Source organism: Drosophila santomea, chromosome X (genome assembly GCF_016746245.2).
Source record: "Drosophila santomea strain STO CAGO 1482 chromosome X, Prin_Dsan_1.1, whole genome shotgun sequence".
NCBI lineage: Eukaryota > Metazoa > Arthropoda > Insecta > Diptera > Drosophilidae > Drosophila > Drosophila santomea.
The window spans coordinates 4,662,163-4,670,633 of NC_053021.2; positions in this window are offsets into that span (position 1 = coordinate 4,662,163).

An 8,471-nucleotide genomic window follows, 5' to 3' on the forward strand; every position below is an offset into this window, starting at 1 on the left:
CCCCAACCCTAATTACAGGCTGGTAAACCATTAATCTATTAATGCACAGCAATTTGGCCAGAGAAAAGCCCTCGAGAAGCTGTCGCACTCAGTTCCCCTCCTTCCTTTCTGGGCCAACGCATTTCCGTTTCCGCTTCAATGGCAGGACCTTCCCCAACCCAAGAACCCAAGAAACCCCCTCCTCTTTTTTGGAACGAATGGCGGTAATGACTTTTCATTCTCGCCCAAGATAACGCCAACATTTTTGGTTCTTTCGCTTTTTCGGCATTCAGTTTTCAGTTTTTGAAAATAATCAAAGGCAGTTTTTCGGGGGAGGTTGGACTGGGCATGGGTTGGGTGGACAGACAGTCAGTTAGCTATCGGTTGAATGTCTTACCCCCACAGAAATCTCCTCCTGCCGGAGAGTTTAACCCCCGGGTAATGAACGCAATAAACGCAACCGAAAAATTTCAAACTCTCACACGGCGAAACTACGAAACAGCAAGAAAAGCGCCCGGGGAGTCGGGCGATGGAGGAATCTCCTCCCAGAACGGGGTGTACGATAGTGTCCTGGCTTCAGAAAAGGAGTACGGAGTAACGGATTGGGCAGGAGACGAGAGGCAGGACTATCTGCGCCATCAGCGAAAGCGCTCGACCAGAAAAAAGGGGCACCAACAACGGTACAGTGGGTCCAACACTTATCAACACTGCTATTAACATAATATATATAATATAATATTTATAAAATGCCTTTTCGAACTATTTAGTTTCCTCTAAGACCTCCAGATTGGATCCTATACTTGTGAATATAACTTTTAAATATTGTGCATTTTTTTTTTTATTTAACCCCACAGTTGTCGATTGCAGTTAGTCATAAGCAGGCGCAAGGCACCAGGAATGCCACTAGCAGGACCCACACACACACACACACACACTGAAAGGAAGACAGAAAGAGAGGGCGATATACAGAGGCTGGCTGGCGTTTTGTAGTGCGTTTTGTTGCCATTTCCGGGCAATGGGCAGCATTCCGGACTCCGGCGCCGCTGTCTGTTCCATCTGCCAGTCACCCATCTTACCCCACATCCCCGCACCCCTTTTTAGCTGTTGTTGTTGTGTGTTTTGCATAGACAGCAAAGACCGTCGACAACGTCGACTAATTAACTGCGATTATTACGGTCATTACGTGGGATTTCCTTTGCGTAAACATCTTGAATTTTGGCGCTCTCTTCGAAAGTGGAGAACAAAAGGGGGTTCGCCCATACTGAGAAGGAGTTATATGCGAACTAATGGTTGTACCAAAACCCCATACTCCCTACAACAGACATTAAAGCAAATTAACCCTCTCCCAGAGAACCAGACACCACGCCCCTTTTTCCTTTTCCTTTGCCAGCCGCAAAAGTCATTTGTTGTGCAATGTGTTCCATGTGGCTGGCAGTTTAAAAACCAAAACAAAAATCAATACAAGGACCGAAGAAAAAGGATCACCATTCAGGGTACTGGATAGGGGGATTTTGGCAGTTCGGCAGACAACTTTCGCTGTCTGATTAGGAAGAGACACGCCAAGGCTAAAAGGGCTAATGGTTATGACTGCGGTGGCCAAGATGACAGTGGCTTTGCCTTTGGCTTTAAGTTTGAACCTGTAGCAGCCCAACAGCTCACCACCACACCACATCATTGCCAAAGTGGCCAGGACCAAGACAGAGGCATTAGCCAGGATGGTGTCCCGGGCTAAAAGGCAAATGTCTACATTCAACCTTAAGATTACTCAATTAATGCACTTTAGTTTGACAGAGCATGTGTGTTTGCGAGAGCAAGGAAAGTGTCTTCTAAGCTTGTATTTCCAAGACAAAATGTGGGGGTTCATATTTTCTGTTACAAATTCGTACACAAAATAGATATATAAATATATAAATATTCCTCCTGATAAATTTTAAATAAACTTGCAAAATATTAGTTTCGATTAGCCATCATCAACTTTACACAAAAACATTGGAGACAGTGTAATTTTCGATTTAATTGTCAATTAAAGGACACTGTTGAATCTTATTCCACATTGTTACACGGCCTTATGGCCACATGGTTTTTGAGCGGAAGGTCAATCGATGAGGTCTGTAATTTCAATTAATTACCTGAACCATTCTCCGTTCAAGCCACATATTATCTTGGAAGTACGGAATAGTTTCGATTACGAGCTCAGCTCGCAGGCAATCAATCCACAAAGTAAATTTGCCAATGGAATTTTTAGAAGGGGGTAGTGGAACGTGCTCGTCCGCTGCTAGCAGGACTTTGTCCTTGCCACTAAGGACACTAATCTAGTTTCGTGCTCCGACTTGGCAGGCCAACGAAATTCAATTAGTGCCAGCATCTTAAAGCCGCAAACGCACAGATCGGAACCTTCGTCAAAGTGAATGCTTCAAGTTCTCCCGAAAATCCGAGCCCAACCCCCTGGAAAGCAATCCTGCAGTGCAACTGATATAAATTTCCATATTGACAGCCGGCGACGGCTGTCCCTTCATTGAAGTCAAAGTCTGGCCAAAACCAGTGGGCGAACGGAGTGGGGAAACTCGGCGCACTTGTGGCTGTTCAATTTCGGCGGCCGTTGTTTTATGGCCCTTCCGGCCCTCGGTTTTGGTTGCCACAAAAAAAAAAAAAAATATATATATAAATACAAAATTTCTCGGCCAGCCCACACATTCAATTTTTTAATAAGCCTCGCCAAACGGCCCACGGAGAAGTACAAAGCAAATATTAATAACTTGCAAGGCCCTGACCATTGCCGAAAAAAACGGGAACAACAAGAACTAATGGCATAGTGGAGTGTTGGGACTTCCAAATACCCTATTTGAGGGGGCACTAGTATGTGAAAAGGGAAATGCCATTTAAATGTAACAACAGATACTCGTATAACTTTCATGGTACGCATTCCAAAAACTTTAGACTGGGATTCAAATTCAAGTTTTAAAGACAAAGGATATACACTCGCTGTTAAAAAATACCGTGTATAAAACCGAGACTCGTAACATCTTTTTTTTTGGCATACGCCCCTGCTCCTTCCTTTGATTTTTGGGGCGTCTGCGGCTTGGAGAACCAAGTAAATATCAATATTTTCGGTGGGGTAGCTTTTTTCTTTGCCCAGATGGTGTGGGTGTCTGCGGCCAGGACATGCATCATAAAGTGCAGGAATTGGGGTCTGCTTTTTCCACTCTGGTCAGTGGAAAAATCAAGTTAAGGCAATTAATTTCCACAAAACAACCAATTAGCCAGCAAAGTTTACCTTAAGTGTCCAAACATGGAGTCCTTTGTGGGTGGGATTTTAGAGGATGGCCCCCAAACCGGTGAACAACAAAAGGTTACTTGATTTGACTACTTTGAATGTTTGACACTTTACGGTCGGGGGGAAATGGTGAAAATGGAAAATGGTAAATGAAAATGGTCGGATGCAAGGAGCGTGGCCAAGCAGCTTGTTTTCCTTGTAGTGTCACAACACATCCTGCCGAAATAATTTACCCCCTGGAAAAGCTCTAGTCAAAAAACTCAAGTCGGTGGTGGTCCATTTGGACAAGTGTGAACAAGATGTTTTAGGCCGGCGGGACAGGCTGGACGGACTGGACCTTTGTTGACACCAATGGCTTCCTGGAGGTGAGGCCCTGGAAAGCCAGGAAAACTTCAAAGTCACAGACGATGACGACGACAAGGACAGCACTGTCCTGTTGCACCGGTTTAGTTTGTCGTTTTCATTCAGTCATTAAAAACCCTTGTCAAGTGCTGGCAGGACATCCTTTGGATATATCCCTCCGCCTGTCTTCTGCCTTCCGTCCTTGTCCTGACCACAACAGACGTAGTCGGACACCTGCAAGAAACGCTTTTCGTAGTTCACTTTCGGCCGGCATTTAAATTAGCTGCTCAGCCAACCACCCGCCCCGCTACCCCGCTACCCCGCTGCCCCGCTGGCCCTTGCGAAATTTGCATTCCACTTTAAGTGTTTCGTCTTCAAATCTCTCTGTCTGATGCTTTAACCCTTCGGGTTAATTGAATTGATGGATTTGTGCCTGGAACGTGGCCAAACAGGCTTTAAAGGTCCTCGGCCGGGGGGCGATTAACATATACTAAAATCAGCCAACCCTACCCCGCCCCACAATTCGAAAAACGCTTGGCACTCGCAGCCCATTTGAAATTATGAAAAGTAAGCCATAAAATCTTATTCTTACCTCCACAACTCCAACAACCACCCACTTCCCCCCTTTCCACCGAAAATTTGGAAAGGGGTTGGCGCTTCTCGGGGTTTTAAATCTCTGAGCTGAGGGGTTGCAAATTTCGGATACAATTTTAATTATGGCAACCGTAAGCTTTTGGTTGTAAATATTTGAGAATGCCCGATAACGTCGACGATTTTCATAAATAATACAACCCGTTCTCTGAACCCACCACCGTTCCCCCAAGCCATCATCCCCCTGCCCTGCCCGGCCCACGATCTCGATTTGGAGTGGGTATGGGGACCTGGTGCCCCGATAAGGGTTATGCGTGTGCCTCTCCAGGATTGCCAACATTTCCAGCTTCTGTTTGCTGTTTAAAGACAAAAGGATTGGCTCTTTGCGGAGCTCAGTTCATTGTCCGTGAGGACCTTCTACACTGAGACAATATTTATAGTAAGTAAAACAAATCTTTAAAAAGTGATTTTAACATCGTAAGACAATTATGATGTTCTATGAAATAGAAGGAAGATTGGTGGCATGGGCTCACCAGCTGTAAGCTTTTTTATATACAATGCATGGGCTATATTATTTCTTTCAGTGTATTGCTTCCGTTGTCTCTGACAATGGCTATGTATCCGAGTATCTTTATCTCGAGCTGCGGCTGTTTGCTCGCCTCCTGATTAGACCGCCAGACGAGGCCACTGCCCCACCTCCACCTCCAGCGCCACCACCCCCTCGCTTTCACTATTTTCTCTGCCCCCTGAACCCCTTTTTTGCTCCCGCACGAATACCCGCAGCAACATTAGCGGCATCTCGGCGTTTGATAAGCGACAAGCGAGCATAAGGCGAACAGGAGACCCCTTATTCAGAAAATGTCACCCCTCCTCACACGATAACAAAAATTCCATCATAATTAACCCGTGCATTCTGTATCGGAAATAAGTTTCATAAGTTCATCGTGTCTGCCACTTTTACTATGGCACATTTCTATTCTTGTGCCTTTTTCTTTACTAGAATATTAATAAAATATTCCTGCAAGCAGTTGTTTTTCCTCTACGTGTAACCAATCCTAGCCCTTTTAATGGCACGCGTGGCCGCAACCCTTTCCCCCAGAAGAGATACCACGCTTTGCCTCCCATCTGCATATCTATCTGGAGAGCCGGCTTCATCTCCATCTTGAGCTCCTGTGATCTGTGATTTGTGTGTGATTTTCCTTTGGCCTTCTCGTGCTTCTTTGGCCAACGCTCAAACATTCATCATCAATGCCTCGAGCCCGCATCTTAATTTTCCATCCAAAGCAAACAACACGCACGCCTCATGCGTGGGGCGGGCCACGCCCACCGCCGCCTCTTTTTGAAAATCTCCTCTGGGGAATCCTGGGCAGACAGTTTTTGACGAGCACTTCTTAATTTATGATAAGGGTTTTCTGAAAATTGGAAAATGTTAAAATGTGTGTGGGGATGGGGTGTGAGGGGTGGGAAGGCAGAAGTGGGGGACTGGGGCATGAATGGGTTAAGGCTAAACGAAGCTACGGGTCTGGGCGGAATTTTCGGGTTTCGTTGTTTTTTTTTTTTGTTTTGTATGCCTCCAATCCCTCATCACTTCCTTTCGTAATGAGCTGCAAAAGCATTTGAATTATTTTTAACCCCGACGACATTATGCCCTTGAGATCAACACACTCAAACACACACACACACACGCACACCCCCCCTAACCCCTCGTGATGTACAGAAATTTGATTTAGGATTTTTAATTTTGTGTGTGTGTTACTCATATTTTTTAATTATGCTGAGTAAAAAAGGATTTACAGCACACGCAAACACATACACACACATGCAGATGGTTTTCTATGCGCGCTGCCTCTCGAAAATTAATTAAATTTGCACACATTTGCAGCTGCCCCATATGCAAGCCCCCTCCCAATTTCCTGGCAATTAAAAAGCTTTTACAGCAATCAAAAGTTGAAAATGTGCGAAGGTTTTGCACCGAGCTGCGTGGCATGACACTTTCCAAGGCATTCTGGTAACAGTAGCCATCGTCCATCATACCATTTAATACCAGAACCCCAGTCCACTGAGACCCCGATAAGACCGTAAAGCTGTTTATAGTTTTAAACGCTTCGCCATTTGCATATGGCACTCGAAAAATGTAAGGAAACAAGGCAACCCAGCAGAATTTTCCTGTTGCCTTAAGTAACACTCAAGCAGGCAAATTCCCATGATAAAGAACAGTCCCATGGAATTGGGGGCCACCACCGCCACTTCAGAGACCACCCACCCACTCCAATCCACTCTGCATTTGACCGCCGGGCAGCGATTTAAGTGGAGGGAGCAAGGCACAAGTAAGTACAAGTCAGCTCAGGGCAGTTTGTACACTGAACAAAATGACGCTTCATTGTTGTTCACTTCAGAAAATGGGATTTTTTTATAAAAGGAAATATCTCTGTTAGCTGTTTTGACTGCTGTTATTATTAATGGTTATCATTATAAATTCGGGTGTATAAAAGATTTCTCTAAGTGCACTCAGAACAAAAGAAGCGAAAGGCAAGAACCCAAAACGAGAGGGCGACTTGGTCATGTGTCTTACGCTTAAGCGAATTATGAAGTGACCCAGTGCACATAAAAATTTATTGCCACGAAATAAAAATCAGCGTAAAAGTCTGTCTGTCCAGGACGGAGGGAAATTGGCGGGGGGTTCAGTTGTTCAGCGATGGAATCAGCATGTGAAAAAAAGATGTGCCGGTCGCCCTTCTGGTAAGTCCATTGAATCCCTCCTCATGACCGCCGGCAGCAAACGGACAGGGACAAGAAAGTCCTTTTAATCTTAACACATATCATCATGATAACAATTTGGTCACTTTAAGTGAGGCAAATATATTTATAAGCCTCATCCCTGTGTACTACTCCATATCGCCGAACCCCCCCCACCACCACCAGCATCTGTCCATCTTTATTGTTGTGGCTCTATCAAGGCGCCGCCGAATGGATGCCTTTTTTATGCTACAGTGAAGACTCGGATATCGTATTAGGTAAGGACAACCTTGCAGATACCCTTTTGCTGAATTTACTTTATTTCCATGTAAATGGTGCACAGCCGAATTTATGAACTCGAATGCATTGCTAGTTATACATACGCAATCCCATTTATGTAGTGCTTACTGTTCCTGTATTTTTTATAAACATTCTTATCCGGTTTCCCTTTTTCTTTCTGGTTGAGTTGTTGTTGTATCTGCGCGGCTCATGTTTTTATTGTTGTTGATATTGCTGTCGTAGCTCCTGATTTTCCTCCATTTTTCCCTGCTCCATTGTTGCTGTTGTTTGGTGTTTTAGTAAATTGAAGCAAAATGCGCTTTGATGTCCTTGTAACACGATGTCCACCCACATGGCCACCGCCCCCTTTTTCTCCATGTGTAATCGTGCTTTATGTAGCGTTACGCACTCAACTTTCTTATCCACTCGTGTGGTTTTTTTTTTCTCTCTTGCTGCCCCGGAAACGAAATCATGTCCAGTGATTTTTTTATTAGTCCGTAATCTTTGGCCCTCCGCAAAGTAATGTTCATGTGTGCGGATTGCGTGTGCAAATATTTGTAATTTTATTACGCACTCAAGCACTCATAAATAAACAATTACGGCAGTTTTGCCAAGGAAGCCCCCTCCTCGCCAACCGCATTCCAATTGCCAATTATTTATAGTTATGTTTCCTATTAGTTGCAGCTAACGGCAACGGTCGCCAACCCTTAACATTCCACATTCCACTCGACTTTGTTCCATCTAATCTTGGGGCATTTTTTGGCGCAAAACTGGCTAAAAACGAATTTCGTGTTTTGCATTTCGCCGCTGTCAAGCGAATAAAAGTGGAAAGTGGCTGGTGTTTTGGGCTAAAGTTGATTTTGTGTTCGTGGCGGAGGTGCTTTTTCCGGAGGGGTGTACGACTTCTGTCTGCACTGATTCAAAAGGTTTTTAACATGTCTGAGCACGCAACGTAATTTTAGTTTAATTGGGTAATTATGCGCATACAGAGCGACGCTTTCTTAGCTGTGTTTGTGGCCTTTTCGGGAGGATATGAATTCGTGACTCGGGATCTAAGTCGGTTTTGTTGTTTAGTGTACGTTAAATATGGACATACGCAGAGGTGTTAACTACCTTTTCAACTAACAAATACACACATTGCTTTACATAACACAATTTTATGTACTAAATACTTTCAAATCCTTTTTCAATTTTTAAAAGAAAACAATGATAATGAAATTACTACCCAAACCACCAAGTTTTCGTTCAGATTGTGTTAGTTTTTTATTTT